General features: G+C 38.0%; 1 protein-coding gene and 1 long non-coding RNA gene across 13 annotated transcripts in view; one reads left to right on the plus strand and one right to left on the minus strand.

Annotated features, from left to right (window-relative positions):
- The window catches only part of LOC143510684 (N-acetyllactosaminide beta-1,3-N-acetylglucosaminyltransferase 3-like), a 184,407-nt gene that overhangs the window by 112,594 nt on the left and 48,195 nt on the right, over positions 1-23,618 (minus strand). For 3 of the 12 annotated variants that reach the window (XR_013130052.1, XR_013130055.1, XR_013130053.1), the window contains 9 exons: positions 23,530-23,555; positions 22,313-22,367; positions 21,096-21,150; positions 13,557-19,428; positions 13,297-13,412; positions 12,727-12,818; positions 10,747-12,104; positions 10,452-10,637; positions 9,302-10,350 (listed from right to left, as the gene is read on the minus strand). The exons of 1 other annotated variant lie outside the window; for it this stretch is intronic. The gene's annotated coding sequence lies outside the window, so the exon portion shown is untranslated. Of the gene's footprint in view, positions 1-9,301; positions 10,351-10,451; positions 10,638-10,746; positions 12,105-12,726; positions 12,819-13,296; positions 13,441-13,556; positions 19,429-21,095; positions 21,151-22,312; positions 22,368-23,529; positions 23,556-23,618 lie in introns of those variants that run through there. 8 more of the 12 variants (XR_013130061.1, XR_013130059.1, XR_013130058.1 and 5 more) reach the window with 8 other exon arrangements.
- Positions 18,974-21,999, plus strand: LOC143510689 (uncharacterized). The gene is made up of 2 exons (XR_013130070.1): positions 18,974-19,057; positions 19,094-21,999. It is a non-coding gene; the product is annotated as an uncharacterized LOC143510689 (long non-coding RNA).

Genomic DNA, 23,618 nt, shown 5'->3' on the forward strand with positions numbered 1-23,618 from the left:
TAAGTTCTATAACATTGCAATTGCAACTTATAACAAAAAGTGCACTGCCTGACCAGAAATGAACCTTTTAATTCACCAAAATGTCATATTGCATTACTGAGATTAATGAGATATCAGTATGGTAGTACTTGGGCTCCATCTAGTGGCCAAACATCGGAACGGACTGAAAACTATTTCTCACATGAAATACCACACAAACACACACACAAAGCTGATCTCAGCATGTGATTTAGTTCTGTGATTTGAATCATTTTGCCAATACACATTATTTTGATCCTTTTGGGCCTTTAGTGCCCCAATTGAAAATTTTTTTGCACATTGATTTATTTGTGCATTTTTTCCACTCAAACAGCTTCTTTTGGGTCTAAAGGACCTATTGGGTCTATTGCCTATTGAAGCCAAGTGGCCTATTCGTGTGTGAACCCGCCAATTGCCGCTTGCGGCTATATTTATTAGGGTTCACACACGTAGTGTGGGAAACCTATTGTAATTGCTCGAATTTTTCTTCTTTTTTTTTCTTCTTATTATTATTATTATTTTTCTCCGCATAAAACGCATACTGCAGCCTAAACCGTAAGGCCCAGGGAGACCAAACTTGGCAGACTGGTGTAGTCTGTTTGCGGGACCGTGCTAAAGTACAGAGACCCACATTGGCCTGATGGTGGCGCTATAGCGCAGCATTTTGCGTTTTGGTCCATATCTCCCACCCCGTAGGTCGTAGAAACAAAATTCCACTTCAGGTGCATTCCTTGGCTCCAGACAAACAAAAAAGCCTCAAGAACCATTAAGCTCCGCCTACTTAGATTTTTTGCTAATTTGCATAATATGCAAAACCTACTTTTTTATACTAGTCCCTGGTTTTTCATCTGATCACCACAATCTTGGTGTCAAAATATTCACAAGAATCTCATTATCAAGGAACATCAACAAAACTGTGACATTGGTATACAGTCTGGTTGTCACATGTCAATCAATAGCTCTGAGGCGTGGCCAAATTGACTTCAGCAGCTATATCTCAGCAATGCTTTGACCTACCTTTATGAAAATTTATCAGTTGTTAGGGCACATGACTCAGAGGCCACAGGTCAAAGCTGGCCACGATTGTCCAATAGGGGGCGCTATAACATGGGGAAATTTGTTTCTCAGAAACCATTAGTCACATCAAGCCCAAACTTTACAGGCATCATCAGGGGCCCAAGTGGTATCAAGGCACACAATGATGACCTCATCACTCAAAAAACATGGCCGCCATGAGCCAATTAATTTTTATTTGAATTAATTGGCCATTTGACAGACTTACCATTGGCCAATCAACATGAAACCTCATCACTGTGCATATCCCAGGACTATGTCTCATACTGTGCAGTAATGAAACATTTGGCCACTAGGTGGCGCTATTTGTGAAAATCATGCATAACTCCTCCAAATTTTCACTTAGGAACATGCAACTTGTTTCTTTTTATACCTTGCAGTAGACATGACAACTTTGCAATTACAAGTCCTATTAAAAAACGCATACTTTTGTCACATTCATCAATTGTTTGAAAATAGCTCTTTAAGAACTAGTCCTAGGAATTTGATCCAATGATGGCAAAAATGGCATAGGCATAATCTGTAGACACTGTAGTTAACTAAATTTGGAAAAAATGTTGCATTTTTATTTGTCTGATTGGTCAATTTTTCCATTATATCCTTCTGGCCATGCCATAAATGACCTTTATTGCTATAACTCATAAACCATGTAAGTGATCAACTCCCAATTTGAAAGGCTTTTATAGACTGAGGTCCTTGTGAGGTAGGCCAAGTTTGGTTCAAATTGGCCTGTCGGAGGCGCTACAGTACCCAAAAACCTGAGAAATCATAAAAACTCACGCAGCAATCTTGTTATGCAGAATACAGACAAGTAATGGGGCTTGTATGATTCAGATCAATGAGGTCTATAACATTGCAATTAAATCTCATAACAAAAAGTGCACTGCCTGACCAGAAATGAACCTTTTAATTCACCAAAATGTCATTGCATTACTGAGATTAATGAGATATCAGTATGATAGTACTTGGGCTCCATCTAGTGGCCAAACACCGAAACTGACTGAAAACAATTGCTCACATGAAACACCACACAAACGCACACAAAGCTGATCTCAGCATGTGATTTAGTTCTGTGATCTGAATCATTTTGCCAATACACATTATTTTGATCCTTTTGGGCCTTTAGTGCCTCAGTTGAATTGAAGGTTTTGTCACATTGATTTACTTATGCATTTTTTCCACTCAAACAGCTTCTATTCACTTTTGGGTCTAAAGGACCTATTGGGCTTCTTTTTGCCTATTGAGGCCAAGAGGCCAATTTGTTGGTCTAAAAGACCCTTTGGGCTTTTTTGCCTTTTTTTGTGTGAACCCGCCAATCGCCGCTTGCGGCTATATTTATTATTATTTTTCTCCGCATAAAACGCATACTGCAGCCTAGACCGTAAGGCCCAGAGACACCAAACTTGGCAGCTTGGTGTAGTCTCTTTGCGAGACCGTGCCAAAGCACAGAGACCCACATTGGCCTGATGGTGGCGCTATAGCGCACCATTTTGCGTTTTGGTCCATATCTCCCAAACCGTAGGGCCTAGACACAAAATTCCACTTCAGGTGCATTCCTTGGCTTCAGACAAACAAAAAAGCCTCAAGAACCATTAAGCTCCGCCTACTTAGATTTTTTGCTAATTTGCATAATATGCAAAACCTACTTTTTTAAACTAGTCCCTGGTTTTTCATCGGATCACCACAACCTTGGTGTCAAAATATTCAGGAGAATCTCATTATCAAAGTTGCTTAAAAACATTTTGAGATTTGCATACAGTCTGGTTGTCACATGTCAATCAATAGCTCCAAGGCGTGGCCAAATTTACTTAAACAGCCATATCTCAGCAACGCTTTGACCGATCTTCATAAAATTTTAACAGTTGTTAGGGCACATGACTCCGAGGTCATAGGTCAAAGCTGGCCACGATTGTCCAATAGGGGGCGCTATAACATGGGAAAAACTGTATCTCAGAAACCATTAGTCACATCAAGCCAAAACTTTACAGGCATCATCAGGGGCCCAAGTGATATCAAGACACACAATGATGACATCATCACTCAAAAAACATGGCCGCCATGAGCCAATTAATTTTTATTTGAAATAATTGGCCATTTGACAGACTTACCATTGGCCAAACAACATGAAACCTCACCACTGTGCATATCTCAGGACTATGTGTCATGCTGTGCAGTTTTAAAACATATGGCCACTAGGTGGCGCTATTTGTGAAAATCATGCATAACTCCTCCAAATTTTCACTTAGGAACATGCAACTTGTTTCATTTTATTCCTTGCAGTAGACCTGACAACTTTGCAATAACAAGTCCTATTAAAAAATGCATACTTTTGTCACATTCATCTATTGTTTGAAAATAGCTATTTACAAACTAGTCATAGGAATTTGATCCAATTATGGAAAAATTGCTATGACCATAATCAGTAGACTCTGTAGGTAAAAACTGAGTTAAAAAATGTTGGATTTTTATTTTTCTGATTGGTCAATTTTCCCATTATATCATTGTGGCCATGCCATATATGACCTATATTGCTATAACTCATAAACCATGTATGCAATCAATTCCCAATTTGAAAGGCTTTTATATCCTGAAGTCCTTGTGAGGTATGCCAAGTTTGGTTCAAATTGGCCTGTCGGGGGCGCTACAGTACCCAAAAACCTAAGAAAATATAAAAACTCATGCTGCAATCTTGTTATGCAGAATACAGACAAGTAATTGGTCTTGTATGATCCAGATCAATAAGTTCTATAACATTGCAATTGCATCTTATAACAAAAAGTGCACTGCCTGACCAGAAATGAACCTTTTAATTCACCAAAATGTCATATTGCATTACTGAGATTAATGAGATATCAGTATGGTAGTACTTGGGCTCCATCTAGTGGCCAAACATCGGAACGGACTGAAAACTATTTCTCACATGAAATACCACACAAACACACACACAAAGCTGATCTCAGCATGTGATTTAGTTCTGTGATTTGAATCATTTTGCCAATACACATTATTTTGATCCTTTTGGGCCTTTAGTGCCCCAATTGAACATTTTTTTGCACATTGATTTATTTGTGCATTTTTTCCACTCAAACAGCTTCTTTTGGGTCTAAAGGACCTATTGGGTCTATTGCCTATTGAAGCCAAGTGGCCTATTCGTGTGTGAACCCGCCAATTGCCGCTTGCGGCTATATTTAGGGTTCACACACGTAGTGTGGGAAACCTATTGTAATTGTCGGGTTTTTTCTTTCTTATTATTATTATTAGGGTTCACACACGTAGTGTGGGAAACCTATTGTAATTGCTGAGATTTTTCTTATTATTATTATTATTATTTTTCCCCCTGTAAAACGCATACTGCAGCCTAGACCGTAAGGCCCAGAAAGACCAAACTTGCCAGCAAGGTGCAGCAGGTGTGCAATGAGAGAAATAGAGACAGGGACCCACATTGGCCTGATGGTGGCGCTATAGCGCACCATTTTGCGTTTTGGTCCTTATCTCCCAAACCGTAGGGCCTAGAAACAAAATTCCACTTCTGATGGATTCCTTGGCTCAAGCCAAACAAAAAAGCCTCAAGAACCATTAAGCTCCGCCTACTTAGATTTTTTGCTAATTTGCATAATATGCAAAACCTACTTTTTTGTACTAGTCCCTGGTTTTTCATCGGATCACCACAACCTTGGTGTCAAAATATTCAGGAGAATCTCATTATCAAAGTTGCTTAAAAACATTTTGAGATTTGCATACAGTCTGGTTGTCACATGTCAATCAATAGCTCCGAGGCGTGGCCAAATTTACTTAAACAGCCATATCTCAGCAACGCTTTGACCGATCTTCATAAAATTTTAACCGTTGTTAGGGCACATGACTACGAGGTCATACGTCAAAGCTGGCCACGATTGTCCAATAGGGGGCGCTATAACATGGGAAAAACTGTATCTCAGAAACCATTAGTCACATCAAGCCAAAACTTTACAGGCATCATCAGGGGCCCAAGTGATATCAAGACACACAATGATGACATCATCACTCAAAAAACATGGCCGCCATGAGCCAATTAATTTTTATTTGAATTAATTGGCCATTTGACAGACTTACCATTGGCCAAACAACATGAAACCTCACCACTGTGCATATCTCAGGACTATGTGTCATGCTGTGCAGTTTTGAAACATTTGGCCACTAGGTGGCGCTATTTGTGAAAATCATGCATAACTCCTCCAAATTTTCACTTAGGAACATGCAACTTGTTTCTTTTTATTCCTTGCAGTAGACCTGACAACTTTGCAATTACAAGTCCTATTAAAAAATGCATACTTTTGTCACATTCATCTATTGTTTGAAAATAGCTATTTACAAACTAGTCATAGGAATTTGATCCAATTATGGAAAAATTGCTATGAGCATAATCAGTAGACTCTGTAGGTAAAAACTGAGTAAAAAAATGTTGGATTTTTATTTTTCTGATTGGTCCATTTTCCCATTATATCATTGTGGCCATGCCATATATGACCTATATTGCTATAACTCATAAACCATGTATGCAATCAATTCCCAATTTGAAAGGCTTTTATATCCTGAAGTCCTTGTGAGGTATGCCAAGTTTGGTTCAAATTGGCCTGTCGGGGGCGCTACAGTACCCAAAAACCTAAGAAAACATAAAAACTCATGCTGCAATCTTGTTATGCAGAATACAGACAAGTAATTGGTCTTGTATGATCCAGATCAATAAGTTCTATAACATTGCAATTGCATCTTATAACAAAAAGTGCACTGCCTGACCAGAAATGAACCTTTTAATTCACCAAAATGTCATATTGCATTACTGAGATTAATGAGATATCAGTATGGTAGTACTTGGGCTCCATCTAGTGGCCAAACATCGGAACGGACTGAAAACTATTTCTCACATGAAATACCACACAAACACACACACAAAGCTGATCTCAGCATGTGATTTAGTTCTGTGATTTGAATCATTTTGCCAATACACATTATTTTGATCCTTTTGGGCCTTTAGTGCCCCAATTGAACATTTTTTTGCACATTGAGTGGAAAAAATGCACAAATAAATCAAACAGCTTCTTTTGGGTCTAAAGAACCTATTGGGTCTATTGCCTATTGAAGCCAAGTGGCCTATTCGTGTGTGAACCCGCCAATTGCCGCTTGCGGCTATATTTATTATTATTATTTTTCTCCGCATAAAACGCATACTGCAGCCTAGACCGTAAGGCCCAGAGACACCAAACTTGGCAGAATGGTGTAGTCTCTTTGCGAGACCGTGCTAAAGTACAGACACCCACATTGGCCTGATGGTGGCGCTATAGCGCAGCCTTTTGCGTTTTGGTCCATATCTCCCACCCCTTAGGTCCTAGAAACAAAATTCCACTTCAGGTGGATTCCCTGGCTCCAGACAAACAAAAAAGCCTCAAGAACCATTAAGCTCCGCCTACTTAGATTTTTTGCTAATTTGCATAATATGCAAAACCTACTTTTTCCTACTACTCCTTGGTTTTTCATCGGATCACCACAACCTTGGTGTCAAAATATTCAGGAGAATCTCATTATCAAAGTTGCTTAAAAACATTTTGAGATTTGCATACAGTCTGGTTGTCACATGTCAATCAATAGCTCCAAGGCGTGGCCAAATTTACTTAAACAGCCATATCTCAGCAACGCTTTGACGGATCTTCATAAAATTTTAACAGTTGTTAGGGCACATGACTCCGAGGTCATAGGTCAAAGCTGGCCTCGATTGTCCAATAGGGGGCGCTATAACATGGGAAAAACTGTATCTCAGAAACCATTAGTCACATCAAGCCAAAACTTTACAGGCATCATCAGGGGCCCAAGTGATATCAAGACACACAATGATGACATCATCACTCAAAAAACATGGCCGCCATGAGCCAATTAATTTTTATTTGAATTAATTGGCCATTTGACAGACTTACCATTGGCCAAACAACATCAAACCTCACCACTGTGCATATCTCAGGACTATGTGTCATGCTGTGCAGTTTTAAAACATTTGGCCACTAGGTGGCGCTATTTGTGAAAATCATGCATAACTCCTCCAAATTTTCACTTAGGAACATGCAACTTGTTTCTTTTTATTCCTTGCAGTAGACCTGACAACTTTGCAATTACAAGTCCTATTAAAAAATGCATACTTTTGTCACATTCATCTGTTGTTTGAAAATAGCTATTTACAAACTAGTCATAGGAATTTGATCCAATTATGGAAAAATTGCTATGAGCATAATCAGTAGACTCTGTAGGTAAAAAGTGATTAAAAAAATGTTGGATTTTTATTTATCTGATTGGTCCATTTTCCCATTATATCATTGTGGCCATGCCATTTATGACCTTTATTGCTATAACTCATAAACCATGTAAGTGATCAACTCGCAATTTGAACTGCTTATATAGCCTGAGGTCCCTGTGAGGTATGCCAAGTTTGGTTCAAATTGGCCTGTCGGGGGCACTACAGTACCCAAAAACCTAGAAAATCATAAAAACTCAGGCTGCAATCTTGTTATAAAGAATACAGACAAGTAATTGGTCTTGTATGATTCAGATCAATGAGATCTATAACATTGCAATTACATCTCATAACAAAAAGTGCACTGCCTGACCAGAAATGAACCTTTTAATTCACCAAAATGTCCTATTTCATTTCTGAGATTAATGAGGTATCGGTATGATAGTACTTGGGCTCCATCTAGTGGTCAAACACCGGAACTGACTTAAAACTATTGCTCACATGAAATACCACACAAAGACACACAAAGCTGATCTCAGCATGCGATTTAGTTCTGTGATCTAAATCATTTTGCCAATACAATTTCTTTTGAACCTTTTGGGCCTTTAGCGCCTCAAATTGGCCTGTCGAGGGCGCTACAGTACCCAAAAACCTAAGAAATCATAAAAACTTGTGATGCAATCCTGTTATGCAGAATGCAGACGAGTAATGGGGCTTGTATGATTCAGAACAGTGAAATAATTAACTTTGAAATGACATCTCATAAAAGTGCACTGCCTGACCATAAATAAACCTTTTAATTCACTAAAATGTCTTATTTGTCACTATAATATCAGTATGGTAATACTAAATTCCGGAACTGACTGAAAACTATTGCTCACATGAAACACCACACAAATACACTCATACACACACAAAGCTAATCTCAGTATGCGATTTAGTTCTATGATCTGAATAATTTTTTTCCAATAAAATGTATTTTTGTCTTTAGTGCCTCAATGGCCTGTTATTTCTTGATTGGGTCCATCTATATATGCAGTAGTGTCCATGTCTACTGCCTGTTGGATGATCTGCTGATCTGTGGATTAGTCCTGAACTTTTATGATGTCCTAATTCTTCTGTGGACAGAATAACATGAGTACTTGTGTTCGTTTTGCCTGTATTGTAAATTATTGCTTTTCTGATCATATGAAATAAAAGGCACTGCTGGCCAAAAGGTCAAAATGTGCAAATCTGTCCTAACAGCTTTGTTAAAGATTTATATTCATCATTGATGACATGTGACACTAACTACACTGCACTGTATATGTTTACCAAAGGTATACAAACCTCTTTCATGCAATAAGTGTCAAAAGTTGCAAATTATTTGGCCAGTAGATGGAGCTGTGAGACAAAATTTGAAATGCACATATAGTTTTTAGACTTTTCCCTTCCAAAATACAGCGCATTGTTTAAAGGTCAAAGTTTTTAAACTCTTTCATAAAGTTCTCATGATCACTCATATGTGGAGATCTGTTTATACAGGCTATGTGCACTAAGTATCTGCATTCAAGAGGCTTATTTCCAGAGGTGGGCATTGCAAGTTCAGGAAGTAAAAGTCACCAGCAGGATTTTGCTCAGTCCTCCTGGATTGTGTTGATTCCACATTTTACCTGCATTGCACTAATTAGAAAATATAGCAAGCTTCAGTAAAATCCTGCTGAAGACTTTTACTTTCTGAACCTGTAATGTCCACCTCTGATTATTTCACCTCACATGCTCAAAGTGATTAAGGCCTTTGGTCTATGGCCTTTGTATCTAACCCTAATCCCAATTTTCTAAAAACAACAAGTGTATGTGATTTTCATTTGCATAAAATTGTCAGAACATTATATATTGACAAACATTTTCATATTTGGGCTCTATTTGAGACCAGTGCAAACTGTCAATATAATAACACACGAGAACCTCTTTATAAACATAATGTATTTTATTTATAACTGACAATCAACACAATGCAAAACTTTTCATGTTCAGTATAACAACTAGGAGAGAAGGCTGAATGCAAGTGCGGACTGACCAATGATTTAATACCAAAACGAATACATACACAGCACACAGAACAGACACCAAGAATAAATCAAACATCTAACATATGAACCAAACACTAACAGAAATAACTGGGTGGGCAAGGCTAAAGAAAAGAAAATACAACAAGCAAAATCACACAAAGTACATCTAACAGAGAATGTAAAATACAAGGAGTACACACAGACTAGTATTATAGACACAAAAGACCAAGATACCAAATAACATACAAGCAAGTGGTACTTACAATAACAGACCACATAAGAGACTAAACGCAAGACTTAAATACACTGACCAAAGAAGGTACTTAACAAGACACACCAGAAAGCAATAACGAGGGGCAGAAAACAAGGCAGGGGAGTGAAGTCAGACACAATGAGGAATTTCAAAATAAAAGACAAACGGAAGACATGACCGACAGGAGGGAGGCAGGACTGTGACATTCAGTCTGTTTATTTGAGATCATTTCTCTAGATAAATATAATTAAAAAAAATTTATGATAATGTATAGTATAACTATTGTAATAATCCCTCACTAAGGAGCTGAGGTGCCCTGTACTGGTTCACAGCAAATAAAAGAAACATCAGATAATAATACAGTCCACTGTAAATTAAAATTTTGTCATTATTGAGTTCAAAGCAGACCTGTAGTTAGTAATCACAATATGTGTAGATATCTATATATCTCTATGTGCAGTATGCAAGCAGCTTTACAAGCGCATGGGTCCATATCCCTAATGAGCAAGCCAGGGGCGACAGTGGCAAGGAAAAACTCCCTTGGCATGATTAGGAAGAAACCTTGGGAGGACCAAGACTCAAAAGGGAACCCATCCTCCATTGGGCGGCCCAGCTAGTAGTCACAGTCCCTCCAATATGGAAGTTGAGCCTCAGGTAGGAAGGACTTGTGTGACTGAATTCTCCTGAAGAATCATCTGAGCACATCAAATAGAGAGATAGTTAAGGTGCAGCTGTGACAGTTAGAGTGAAGCTGTTTGTCTGGTCTCTAAAGGAATATGAAATATGTTTAGCATACCTGCAGCAACACTTGTATCACAGACCTGTCCACCTTTTAATTCTGTGATAAAGTGTATGCCAATCCACATGTGCTAGATGTGACATCATTGGTAGATGACTGTAACATGGTCCTACAGTGCACACTGATGAACCATTGATGCCATCAAGACCACATGCCTTGTGTAAGGGAACCCTCCATAAAGATCTGAGCACATCAGACACAGACATGGTTAATGTGCACCTGTCACAGTACAATGGTAGTTTAACTTTACATAAAGATATGTTTGTCTCCAAATTACAATAGAACATCTTACCTGGTGAACGCAGCAGATACCAAATCTGTCCATCTCTGTAATCTGTGATAGCATGCAAGTGATTCCATATGTGCTTGATGTCACATCCTTGATAGTTGACTGCAACTTGTCCCTGGCCTTTAGAAGGACATTCCTGGCTTTCCTGTATGACACCAGGTTCCCAGACATGTAGGCAGCACTGACCACTCTTTGACCAATAGCTCCAGCCTTTAATCAGGAATTTTGGTTTGTGCAGGATTAGATGTGAAGTTAAATGTCCATGTTTATTGCTTCTTGGAAACTGTATTACCTGTGGATTCAGTCCTGAAGTATGATATTTGTCAACAGTCCTTTAACAGATGATTTGAGAACTGTTTTGCTTTGTTAAACATTTGGCCTGTATTTTATATGAATACCTTTATATTTCGTAATAAAAAACAAATAAAATAAATAATACATACAATAAAATAAAATGCTGTGAACCAGTTAATAGGGCACTCTCAGCTCCTTAGTCTGTTCCCACAAGAGGCCGTCCAGATAGTTTACCCCCTGTATCCCCCACCCCCCACTTCGTGGACGCTTCAAGTTGTGCCTGACTTAATCAAAAGTTTTAGTTCAAAGTGTCACCAAATTGTCAGTAAAGTGTCAGCAAACCGTCAGCAAACGTTAAGTACCTGAAATTGAAGATTAATGAAAACAGTTCAGTACAACACATTCATGAAAACTGAAATATGTTGGCATAACAGAAACACTGACATCTTCTGCAGAAACATCTTTGATATATACATGATCAATCAAAGTGCCATATTCAGTTGTTGGTTCTCTTATAACCTGAGTAAAGCCATGGAGTTGCATAGTATTACTGACTGTCCTTGTTACAAAAAGATTTTCATTGAAATCTCCCATGATCACTTTTCTTCCTGGGAATCTGTCAATATGAGAAATCAAGTGTATCAGGTTATTTTGAAACATTACCAGATTGTAGGAAGGAGGTCTGTACAGAACTGCCACTGTTGTATTCAGCTGAGGTAGGATGAACTGCAGGCATTCAATGTTAATGCATGGTAAATCAACAATACTACAACCAGTATGTCGTTTATAATACACACCAACACCACCATGTTGTCGATCCTTCAAGTCAGCAAACATCACCTGACTAGTGTCATATGAAAAACATCTGGGTTTACTATAGAATGCAAATTCAGATAATTCAATATCAATGTTGCAATCATTTGGTTGTAACCAAGTTTCTGTCACACAAATAATGTCAGCTTCCATGTACCTCGAATCATGTCTCAGGTCTTCCACATGGCATGTTAGTCCTTCAACATTGTGCAGAAGAATCTTGTATGACCCAGAGGGGGGTGGCAGCTCTGTCACTGGTTCAATAAATAAAGGCATGTTATGTAATGACTGTTCAATGTCTTCTTTTGCATAAATAGCACTCTCTTTGAAATCTTTTATCTTAAGCCCTTCCAAAGATGTTACACGACTCAAGGCCACATATGCTTGTCCTGCTGCAAATATCTTTTTTAGTGACACAACAGCTTTTTCCACAGTAAGACCTTGTACTTTGTGAACAGTGCAAGCCCAGGCTAATTTCAGGGGAAACTGACGTCGCATTCCACCACTTTTTGTCACTCTTTCTTCTTCAGGGAAAATAGGAGTGGCTTTTTCAAATCCTGGTTTTAAACAAGGATGTTTTGCTCTTAATTTATTTCCTATTCTTTCATTTTCAAATGTGACATATATTTTGGCTGGAAAGTCATCTTCAGAATCAAAACACACTTCAGCAACTGTACCAAATGCACCGTTTACAAGTCCGTCTGCTACATCAATGTTTTTAAGAAGCATAACATGAGCATTTACAGCGATGTGAAGAGATTCTGGTAAAGACGTGTGGGTAGTATGAACATGATGTCCATGCATTTTTTCCAGCCGACCTGTTTTTGCAACCTTTTCAAAGTCCTGTGCATGAATGATAGTAATGTCTGCACATACCTTCTTCAACATGTTTGCATTGTGATCATCCACTTCAGCATTTGTTGCATAAATATACAGAGCAGTACTGTCCAGTTCATCACCTTCACCAACTGTTTCACATAATTTCAACATATTCACATCATGTTCTGACAAATTATCTTGTCTTTTGTGTTTCCTTAAACGACTCAGTAACTGAGCAAACTCCATGTTTTTTTGTCTCATGATTTGTGACAGCTCAACCAATGCAAAGTGGTTCTGCCATAGATTTACACCTTTAGGTTCAGTGTATAGAGACTTTCCTTTCACAGGAGAAAGTTGATAAAAATCTCCAACTGCAATTATAGACACATTTCCAAAAGCAGAATAATCTCCTTGTTGTTTAATTTGTCTCAATCTGCCATGAATATACGATAAGAGTTTGTGATCAACCATTGAGATTTCATCAATAATGACAATTTGTAGATTTCCCAATTTAGCTCTCAGTGAATTTATCTTTTCATCTCCGAGCGGTTGATAAGGCAGCGTTACCTCTGGTGATATAGAGAAACAGTTGTGTATTGTTGCAGCGTCGATGTTAAATGCACTTACACCAGTTGGAGCTGTTATTAACACATGCGTCTCATCTGGATTATCTGACAATCGGGACAGGATGCGACATGATTCGTAGTATATTGCTTTGATTAACATGGATTTTCCAACACCACCTGGACCAGATATAAACACATGAAATGGCTGCGGGTTTTTAGCAAGTGTCTTTTCTAAACACCAATGTCGAATTTTGTAAAATATTTCAGACTGTTGTTCGTTTAGTGAACGAAGCACATACATTGCTTCCTCTTTTCGCATACCTTTCTCTTTTCCTATAGCACAGCGTGGTTCAGCTGGTAATAAATCAGGTATGTCAGCAGCAGAAATATTTTGCTCTGTTTCATCAGTAGGATTTTCTTTTCTGTGAAGACATTCTAAACGTTCACGTTCATTCTCTGGACAGATTTCCGCCCAAGCATCTTCCACTGCACCGTTTCTTTTTAACTGTTCCTCGGCTTCATCTATTGTGTCAGCATCTTTCTCGAAATATGACATATTTAAGTCTACTATTGTTTTGACTGATTGGACTTCTTCATCAGAATATTTGATAAACCCAGTCTTATAAAAATCCTCATAAGTGTTGAAAGTTGGTGGCTTGAGTTGACAATCCAAATAATGAGGCAAAAACAATTGCAAAATACTTTGATAATGCTTCTCTGGATGTTTTGTGGGTGAAAAGCGAGCGTATCGCACAACAGCAGAATCTGTTCGTGTCCGTTTCCTTATGAATCCTAAGCTTTTCTCCAACTTTATGGCATCACGAGCTGAACTTTCAGATTTTGACAATATTCTGTACTCCGATGCAAAACTGGCTAAACACATCTGGGAAAATTCGTCCGTTTTTGGTCTATATCTGTATCTGTCTGTGATGCTGTTCATCCATATGTTTTGATTATCATCATTGTCATATTCAGCTCGCGTTTGTATTACGTGAAGTGGAAGACTCATTCTCACTACGTTATCACCAGTAGGAATAAATTGCACTTTGCGAGAGGCTTCTTTCAGTTTCATGTTAGTAAGTCGGTACACACTTTCCTGAGCTGAAACTTCACGATTGTGTAAAAATACACTTCCGAGTTTCCGTAAAGCATGTTTAGCGTCAAGGTTACCTTGTTCTGTGGCTTCTTTTTGAGTACGTGACAAAAGCAATCCCATCTCTCTCTCAGCTTTGGAAATGTAAGAGATTATATACACAATGCAGGAATATGCATCAACTACAAACTGAATGTCCATATTTGCATTCCAACAACGTATAAGATCTCTGTTGTATTGGTTTACCCATATGTCACCTGGTTTTCTTTTTAGGACAAAAGTAGTTTTTCGAGACACTCTGATGTAAGCAGCTTCAAATATCTCTTGACTTATACCAAGCGAAGCAAATAACTCCTCAGTAGAATCAAAGATAACATCTGTATTCAATAACGCATCTTTTACTTTTTTCATGATAGCCTCTGCTACATCTTTTTCCATTGAAGGCATGTTATTACCTTTGGCTGATTCCACATAATTCTCATCTTTCTCTTTAGCATCTTTTTCAGGATTGTCAGTTTTACGCCTTGTTATAAATGTTCTGCTACTCGGTGGGCGTGGAAAATTAAAACGACAAGTTGTTTTCTTTTTTCTGCATGATTTTGAATGTCTTTTGCTGTGTTGTTGTACACTGGAAACAATGTCATGCATTTCTTTGTCATCCTCCGATGGCATTTCACATGTCACATAGTGATCTACAAATGACACAACTTCATCATCATCATTTTTGTCCACTTGAGGTGCATCTTTGACCCAAAACAAGCAGTGAGTGTGAGGTGAGCCACGCTGTTGAAATTCAACTCTGTAAAAGTAATCAACAATTTCACCAATCGGTTGTGCTTCAGACATAATCACATCTTTAAGGAAATAGTGGAATCGATGTTCAAACATCCTGGCTGCTGTGACAGGGTTAGTTTTTATTAGAGCACATCTTTCTGACCAGTCTAGATCATCAGTAGAAGTTTCTCTCCCCTCTTGTTTGAGAATAGTTTGCAATAATTCTGGCCAACGCAGATCAGCAGATGAAAATGAGCAAAACCATGTGGGAATACCCAGTTGTCGCACCATTGCAAACAGGTCTTTTTGAACACTTTGCCAGAAAGGGGGTGTACCACGAATAGGTCTTAAGAATTTATACCCTTCATCAAAATTGAAAATGTTCTGCAAGGCTTCTCTGTTAGTCAACATTTCTGATGTAATCACAGGTTTGTTGCGTGTATCATGTCCTTTTCTCAATGCAATAGACACATTTGACACAATCTGATTTAACTCTGACAAATATTGACCATAAAAAATGTAATCCAAGTTCTTTGCAAAACGTCCGTCTGCGTTGAGTATTCTGGTGTTCAAGTATCTGCTCAGTGTGAGTTTCTCTTTTCTGTGGTCATGAAAAGTACCCGTACCATTTGGAAATAGAACTGGAAAACACTTTGCCTCATTTGAATGATCGTTCAAGAGCCTTACAGGATTATTACCTTCTGCAGGTGCCACAGACATTATGCCATCAAAGTGCTGATCCAAAACCTCTTGTGCAATATCAACAGGTTGTAAACAGGTATCCATGAACATACCGTGCTGTTGTCTGTCGTGCAAGGTTTCATCTATATCCACATCTTCAGATTCATTATTCTCATCATTGTTCTCCTCATCAACATGCTGTGTACATGTGTCATCAGGCTCTTGTGTTTCATGTTCAGTTTTATTTAGTGGATTGACCCAGTCATTATTAAATGTCACATCTCTGTAAAAGTCATTATGTTGTTTGAGGTACAATAATGCATCCTTTATTTTTTCTGTATTAACAAATTTGTACTCATAGTGCCCCTTGTAAGTCAATTTCCTCTTTAGTTTTATGCGAATCATCAAATCAACATTTTCTGTTCTTGGTAGCACTTCAGTTACATCTGTAATGTTAGATGGAACACACACAACAGGTCCATGAACACCATTCTGTCCACCTTTTGGTAAAGACACAAGTCTCATGAATGGAATATTCATCCCAATCAGATGTTGTTCAAGTGAGTTTAGATTGTGTAGTTCAGGTGGAATTGGTTCTAGTGCAAGATTGTTCATAACACTTTCTTCTGGCATTTTCCCATTAAGAATCTTTCTGTGACATGTGTAGCAAATCCACAGTGATCCAGCAGGGCCAGTTTGAATGTTACACTTAGGAACACAGGTATGACTACATCGATGTAAGTATGTGTCAGTAATACATCTCTCTGCTATGGAAACAACCTCCTGGGCTTTATTGAGATATGTATCTTTTCTGCATTTGATTACTTGATTCTTGAACAATAGTCGATGGCATACTGAGCACACATATTCAGGACCAGTACTTATTTTCTCTCTGAAGTTTTCAGTCACATAGTTAATATCTTTGTGTTTCCTTTTTTCTGTGTTCTTTCTTTCTTTACTTCTGTTTTTAGTAACGTTAGCATAGCAGATGTCTGTTTTATACCTCTCAATACCAAGTTGTTTCTTAGCTGCTTGATGTTGAGGATCATGATGATAAGCTTCAAAACTCCTCTCCATACTCTTCTTTTTCTTAGCCGTTTGATATTCTGGATCGGTATGATAAGCGTCAAAACTCTGTCTTTTTATAGTCTCTCTGTGATGTTCATTTGAGGAATATTTATTAATACTTAATTGTTTCACATGTTCCCTGTGTTCCATATCCGTCGCATATTTGTTTACACTTGCTTGTTTAACTTTTCCACTGTGTTCCATATCCGTCGCATATTTGTTTACACTTGCTTGTTTAACTTTTCCTCTGTGTTCCATATCCGTCGCATATTTGTTTACACTTGCTTGTTTAACTTTTCCACTGTGTTCCATATCCGTCGCATATTTGTTTACACTTGCTTGTTTAACTTTTCCTCTGTGTTCCATATCCGTCGCATATTTGTTTACACTTGCTTGTTTAACTTTTCCTCTGTGTTCCATATCCGTCGCATATTTGTTTATGCTTAACTGTTTATTCCGTTCTTTATGTTGCGAATTCGTTGCGTATTCAACACTGCTACGTGTTTTGACACTATCTCTGTATATTTCATTTTCACGGTATCGTTTCAGTGTTCTCTGAATCTTTTCCTCCTGGCTTGTTCCATATTTGATTCTCCGTTTCTCAAGTTCAGAGCGACTGGACTTTGTTTCTGATTTTCTGCTGTCACATCTCTTTAAACATAGTGCGGCACAGGTCTGTCCATCAGGAACTTTAACACACGTCACTACTTCATAATGAGACTCGCTACAATGTTTGAGGTATATTCCCGCATCTTGGTCGCAACTATTGCACGATGAATATTTTAGCCACGTATTTCTACTGAATGTAAATATATTGGTAAAAAAAAGATCGGCTGCAGCTTGTATTTCAACTTCAGTAGCCCAGGTTCCCACGTATTTCATTCGGGAAGTAGCAAGATAATTTGCAACAGATGAAAACCCTTGTCGAAGACAGTTAATGTACTTAGATTCGTTTCTCTCCATTTGTGTAGTTACAGCACGTCGTATTTTTCTGTGTTCTTTCTCACTTCCGCTAATTGCAAATGCCAGTGATCTGAATAAACAGTTACCGTCACCAATGATAGTTTTTGTTTCACAAGGATCACCCATCGGTACTGGTATGGTTTGGTCGCTACGAGCATGTTCGATGTACACAACGTTTTGCCTTAAACATAATGTCTTCTGCTGTTTCACTGTCAATGGACAAAACTGAAAGTATTCACGTTGTGTGTCGCCAATCAGCACGTCACTGTCATTTCTCACAGATACATCGGTAAGGTTGTTTACATGCTTCATTCGTTTACCAACATGCAGTTCGGGTACCGTTTTCACCTCGGAATCATTGTCAGCTGCTTTGCGTTTACTTTGCACGTTTGCTTTGCTGCAGGGTTGTGAACGGTCAAATGCGTCACCTTTTTTAGTTTCATTTTCATTTGTGTTACGATTTCGTTTTAGCACACTGCTGTAGAGCTCTCGGTGTGTAGTGACAGACAAACCATCTTGTGTTTTCTCTTCCGCTGTGCTTCTGCCAGTTATGTTCACAACAACACCAGTAACTTCAAATTGTGCTCCTTCAGCTTTCAGTGACTGACCAAGTATCATAACGTGGTTAAGTAATGATTCCATGTCAGCATAAAAAGCAGCCAAACTCTTGCCTGAATCAATACGTGCACCGTTTTCGCTTCGTGAATGAGAGTCAATCAGCACATACCAGGAGTCTTGTTTAATGATAGCGCATGTATTCTCTTTAACAGTAAACAAACATGCTTCACATTGCATAAACACTCTTCGGATTGCCTCATCATGTGACATAAGAACGTTTTGTAACGGTCCATATTCAGTGACACCAAACTTCCCAGTAAACATTTCATCATGAAAATTTATTGAAAAGTCATATCCACACACAGTGTATTCTGTAGGTACATCTGTAACATATAAATAGCCCAATGGATCATGAATTTTGCCGGCATCTCTTATATTGCTGTAGAATCTGTCACCATTCAGCAGAACATCATCAAGGTCTCTGATTGTCCAAGAAAGCACATTTTTTACTTTGTTAGTCATGATGGCAGTAATACTATTTGCAACACATTGTTTGTTACTGTTTATGCCAAACTTTGGATGAGCTTGATGAAAAGAACCTCTGAGCATATCCACATGTACACATTCATCAGAATCAGTTTTGCAGCTTGTATCTGGTAAGGTATTTGGCAAGTATTTGGCAATTGTATTTGGCAAGGTATTTGGCAAGGTATTTGGCAAGGTATTTGGCAAGGTATTTGGCAAGGTATTTGGCAAGGTATTTGGCAAGGTATTTGGCAGGTATTTGGCAGCTTGAGTTTGTAAATTGCTTTGAGGAGTGCTCTTCAGGAGCACTCCCGTGTCAGTCAGACCTTTTTTGTCAAGGGATGAAGGCATAACCCCGTCAGTCAGAGACGAGATCTGGTCTGCAGGACAGCTGTGGCTCACAGGAACAGTCTCAGTCAGGACCTTTTTGTCAGGGGAAAAAGCCAGAACCCCGTCAGTCTGAGCCACAAGCCGCTCCGTAATCCTCCTCCTGGCTGCAGCCGACCTCAGCGAAGCTTTCGTGCGAGGCATCTGAAAATACAAACACACAACCAGTCAAAACCTATGTCTATCCCAACACGACATACTAATCAATCAATATTACTTAATACAAACAGCACATATCAAATCATAAAAAGAAAAAAGGTTAAAAAAAATCAGAACAGACATTGTATTCGTGACAGGTGTATTCATGACTAATTTCTTACTTGCATACATTGTTACAGTATTGCATATAGAAATTACTGTGAAGTAAATGCCTTCCTAACACCATGTTATACAAACTAAGCATTACTTTATAATCAAGGGACTTGATTCAAGGGACCATTTCCACTAATGTACATTTTTCAGAATACAATGAGCAAAACCACGCTTTACTGCTCATTTAAATGCTGTATAGCTTTAAAACAAATAACCACATCAGAATACTTGATCAGACAAGCTTAAGTTGCAAATATGTACATCACTAAACACTTTCAGCTCAACAGTTTAAAAATGTATTGTGTGTGAGATGTGTTCAGCAGGCTTTGCTTCAACAGGACATTCTTGCTTCTTCCTTGGAACGCCAACATTCATTCTTCATCTGATTCAGGAGCTTGATGTCAGCAGCACCTGTGTAACAGCTGTTTCATATACTCTACTTGTGCTAAGCACTGATCACTTAGTGTATATATAAATAAACAATTTAACACATTAAATGTCTTTGTTCCAATAGCGTAGTTAATCTAACAGACAAGTTAAACAAAAACATTCCATTTGGTTCCACTTTAGCAATTAAAACATATTACCACATAATGCATTGTGAAACAGAATATGTATTATGACAATGTTGCTGGGTGTTATCGTGCCCATGCTAACTTCTAAGCATTAATTTCAATAGTAGTTAAATTAATAATACATTGTTCACCTCATCATTTGTGCACTTACTCAACTGGACACTAAACTCAACCATGTTTACTCACTATATAATAATTTTGTATACCACCACTCAACACTAAATCAACTTCACAGCTAAAATGCATGTGTGTGTCATCTTCATACAGCAGGCATTGCTCCAAGATTAATCTTGTGTGTGTGGCACATCATCTAGCAGGCGTTGAGTGGCATCCTCAACCAGCAGGCGTTGAGTGGCATCCTCAACCAGCAGGCGTTGAGTGGCATCCTCAACCAGCAGGCGTTGAGTGGCATCCTCAACCAGCAGGCGTTGAGTGGCATCCTCAACCAGCAGGCGTTGTGTGTGTGTGTGTTATTCTTGTGTCTTAATTGTCACACCAACAGCACATTTCACATCTTTCAAAGTTGATCAGTATCATGTAAGCAGCACCACATGTGATACCTGTTGCACATACTCACAACTGTATTACCATTTGATGGGCTATTTTATAGCATGCATTAAATATATCTAGCACAATAACTACACATTCACTGCATTAATGTGATTAAAAGTTTCAAACCTCAAAGCACAATTAAGACAGGGTACACATTGAACAGGACTTTGAGAAGTTGGAGCTGCGATTTCTGAGTTCTTCTATACATTTTACATTATTGCTTCCAAGTGTTTACATATCACTACAGATACTCATCATAAATGAACAATTATTCTGCAGCACATCAACTACTCTCACCATTCATTGTGTGCACCGTTTTATAAAGGTATACCAGTTCAACCACTGCTCATACACGATACACTTCAAACGTACCTTTAATGTGTTCCAGCACAATTCTCCTTCACCACAATTCTCCTTCACCAACAAGCTATTCATACAAAATAGACAAAACACATTTGTAACAGTTAGTAAACATTAAGGGGTTAAAAAATTCATATGTATAATTTTAAAAAGCTGCTATAACGACATGAATCATCAATTGGACAAACACTTAGAATCTTTCTATTCTACTTAAGGCTACAGTTATACAGCATTACTAAAGCCCCATACTTATCAAGTTATTTGGCTAGTGTATATAAGTATGGTATGGAAGTTTATCTATGTTAATTTTAAAATGAAAATGTGAAAATAATTAAAATATTAGTCCATTCTAACTTCTAAGCATCAATTTCAACACAGGTTGTTAAATTAATAATACTATATAATAATTTTGTATACACCACTCAACACAAAATCAACTCCACAGCTAAAATGCATGTGTGTGTGGCATCTTCATCCAGCAGGCGTTGTGTGTGGCATCTTCATCCAGCAGGCGTTGCTCCAAGATTATCGCGTGTGTGTGGCATCTTCAACCAGCAGGCGTTGTGTGTGTGTGTGTTATTATTCTTGTGTCTTAATTGTCACACCAACAGCACATTTCACATCTTTCAAAGTTGATCAGTATCATGTAATCAGCAGCACATGTGATACCTGTTGCACATACTCACAAGTGTATTACCATTTGATGGGCTATTTTATAGCATGCATTAAATATTTCTAGCGCAAATACTACACATTCACTGCATTAATGTAATTACTGCTGCATAATCTTTAAACTATTGGACAGAATATTCATGAGCCAATTAAACTGTGAGAATGCATCAAATTGTCCTCAACACAGAATACAATGAAGACTACTTCAAGACATCCGCTACACTGCAGTTTACTCTGTTCCAAATAGGAGTATAAATTTAGTCTAGGCAATAAGCAGGTTAACTTACTGTACCTAATCAAGTTTCAAACATCAAAGCACAATTAAGACAGGGTACACATTGAACAGGACTTTGAGAAGTTGGAGCTGCAGTTTCTGAGTTCTCTTCTATACATTTTACATTATTGCTTCCAAGTGTTTACATATCACTACAGATACTCATCATAAATGAACAATTATTCTGCAACACATCAACTACTCTCACCATTCATTGTGTGCACCGTTTTATAAAGGTATACCAGTTCAACCACTGCTCATACACGATACACTTCAAACGTACCTTTAATGTGTTCCAGCACAATTCTCCTTCACCACAATTCTCCTTCACCAACAAGCTATTCATACAAAATAGACAAAACACATTTGTAACAGTTAGTAAACATTAAGGGGTTAAAAAATTCATATGTATAATTTTAAAAAGCTGCTATAACGACATGAATCATCAATTGGACAAACACTTAGAATCTTTCTATTCTACTTAAGGCTACAGTTATACAGCATTACTAAAGCCCCATACTTATCAAGTTATTTGGCTAGTGTATATAAGTATGGTATGGAAGTTTATCTATGTTAATTTTAAAATGAAAATGTGAAAATAATTAAAATATTAGTCCATTCTAACTTCTAAGCATCAATTTCAACACAGGTTGTTAAATTAATAATACTATATAATAATTTTGTATACACCACTCAACACAAAATCAACTCCACAGCTAAAATGCATGTGTGTGTGGCATCTTCATCCAGCAGGCGTTGTGTGTGGCATCTTCATCCAGCAGGCGTTGCTCCAAGATTATCGCGTGTGTGTGGCATCTTCAACCAGCAGGCGTTGTGTGTGTGTGTGTTATTATTCTTGTGTCTTAATTGTCACACCAACAGCACATTTCACATCTTTCAAAGTTGATCAGTATCATGTAATCAGCAGCACATGTGATACCTGTTGCACATACTCACAAGTGTATTACCATTTGATGGGCTATTTTATAGCATGCATTAAATATTTCTAGCGCAAATACTACACATTCACTGCATTAATGTAATTACTGCTGCATAATCTTTAAACTATTGGACAGAATATTCATGAGCCAATTAAACTGTGAGAATGCATCAAATTGTCCTCAACACAGAATACAATGAAGACTACTTCAAGACATCCGCTACACTGCAGTTTACTCTGTTCCAAATAGGAGTATAAATTTAGTCTAGGCAATAAGCAGGTTAACTTACTGTACCTAATCAAGTTTCAAACATCAAAGCACAATTAAGACAGGGTACACATTGAACAGGACTTTGAGAAGTTGGAGCTGCAGTTTCTGAGTTCTCTTCTATACATTTTACATTATTGCTTCCAAGTGTTTACATATCACTACAGATACTCATCATAAATGAACAATTATTCTGCAGCACATCAACTACTCTCACCATTCATTGTGTGCACCGTTTTATAAAAGTATACCAGTTCAACCACTGCTCATACACGATACACTTCAAACATACCTTTAATGTGTTCCAGCAGAATTCTCCTTCACCAACAGGCAATTCATAGAAAATAGACAGAACACATTTGTAACAGTTAGTAAACATTA

This window comes from Brachyhypopomus gauderio, chromosome 3 (assembly GCF_052324685.1).
Source record: "Brachyhypopomus gauderio isolate BG-103 chromosome 3, BGAUD_0.2, whole genome shotgun sequence".
In the NCBI taxonomy this organism is placed as follows: Eukaryota; Metazoa; Chordata; class Actinopteri; order Gymnotiformes; family Hypopomidae; genus Brachyhypopomus; species Brachyhypopomus gauderio.